This window comes from Dioscorea cayenensis, chromosome 6 (assembly GCF_009730915.1).
Source record: "Dioscorea cayenensis subsp. rotundata cultivar TDr96_F1 chromosome 6, TDr96_F1_v2_PseudoChromosome.rev07_lg8_w22 25.fasta, whole genome shotgun sequence".
NCBI classification, from domain to species: Eukaryota; Viridiplantae; Streptophyta; class Magnoliopsida; order Dioscoreales; family Dioscoreaceae; genus Dioscorea; species Dioscorea cayenensis.
Window position 1 is genome coordinate 10342049 of NC_052476.1, and position 1799 is coordinate 10343847.

General features: G+C 42.4%; 1 non-coding gene across 1 annotated transcript; it reads right to left on the reverse strand.

Moving 5' to 3' along the window:
* Positions 1 to 243: 243 nt before the first annotated feature.
* Positions 244 to 351, reverse strand: LOC120264158. The gene has a single exon (XR_005537330.1). It is a non-coding gene; the product is annotated as a small nucleolar RNA R71 (small nucleolar RNA).
* Between the last annotated feature and the right edge of the window lie 1448 nt (positions 352 to 1799).

Consider the following 1799-nt stretch of genomic DNA (forward strand, 5'->3'; position numbering starts at 1 on the left):
ACATTGTGTCTTTGTAGCCTATCTTTGTTTCCTTTTTACTCTTCAAGGCATTCACAACCTATATGCATAAAAGAACACCAAATACACAATATGAGATATAAACCATGGTAAAAATGATGCTCAATGCATGTAAAACATATATAAAAATATGTCTAGTCAAGCATTTATCAAGCTTCCATCACAACATGGAACAAAATGGTCGAAGCCTTCCTTGAAAGGTACTTCCCTCCGGGAAAGTTTGCAAAGCTTCGTAATGAGATATCTTCATTTGTTTAGATGGAGCTTGAATCCTTTGTTGAGACTTAGGGAGTGATTCAAGGACCTCTTGCGGAAGTTTCCACAACACAGGTTCCCCGAATGGATGATCATTCAGACTTTTTACAATGGGTTGAATCCAAGTATAAGACAACTTCTAGATGATGCTGCGGGAGATTCAATGGGCAACAAGACCCCTGAAGAAGCTCGACATTGGTAGAAGAAATGACCATGAATAGCTACCAATTGAATGCAAGAGAAAAGAAGAAAGTGGCCAAAGTCCATGAAATTGATGCGGTTACATCTTTGGCAGCCCAAGTAGAGCTATTGAGCAAGAAATTGGATATGTTGACTTTATTGAGGATAGTCACTATCACATGTTGTGATGGTTGTGGGGGTTCACGTATGCCATCTGATTGTCCTATTTCCATTGTTACTTCAGCCCCAACTGTACAAGTAGATTTTGTGGCAAATTCGGGAAGAGTAAAAGGCAATCCTCATAGCAACACCTACAACCAAGGGTGGAGAAACCACCCCAATTTTCCATGGAGTAACAAAGGGCAGCCAAAGGCCATGTCACCACCAGGTTTCCAATAGCAACAAGCCTCGAACATGGAGAATTGAGTTTCAGGCTTGGAGACCCGGATGACTGATCTATAGAAAGCTTTGACCAGATTTGTGCAATCATCAGATGCACGGTTCCAATCGGTTGAAGTTACACTTTGCAACCACACTACGTCATTACACAATCTAGAAAATCAAGTTGGGCAAATTGTGAAGTCTTTATCAGATTCAGGGGCTAGTATCAACGTCATGCCATACTCTTTCATTCAGAAGCTAGGCTTGGGAGATCCTAAGCTAACTCAGATGACGTTACAATTGGCGGACCGAGCCGTGAGACATCTGAGGGGCATCATTGAGGACATTCTTGTCAAGGTAGACAAGTGCATTTTTAATGTAGGCTTTATAGTGTTGGATGTCGATAAGGATGTAGATGTTCCTTTGATACTTGGGCTGCCATTCTTGCGGACTTCCAAGGCACTTATCGACATCGACGATGGGGAGTTGGCACTGAGGGTTGGCCACGATAAGTTGACCTACCGCCTCGCCAAAGCCATGTGACATTCTCTTGACTTTGATGATTCTCTTTATTTTCTTAACACTACCGATGATCTAATTGATCAATATGTGCAGGAAATGTTGAATCTGGACTAGTACGAGGGGTTACTAGATCAAGAGGTGGATAATGAAGAAGCATTGATGCTTGGTCTAGAGGAGAAGGTACCATCTACTTGGGGATCATAAAGAAGATGCTCCGGAAAGATGAAGCAAGCGAGGAGATGCCACAAGAAATGCCCCATGGCTGTTGGGGATGTGCAAGAATAAAGTGAGGGTAACGAACCCTCATATGGTAAAAAGCTTGATAACTCCCCTTCTACCTTCAAGAGACTTTGTTCATCGTGCTTTCAAGTTATGGGTAAGAGTGAAACCTTCATCTATGAGCCCCCGTGAGGTAAAACAAGTTACGTCAAGCTAAGTGACGT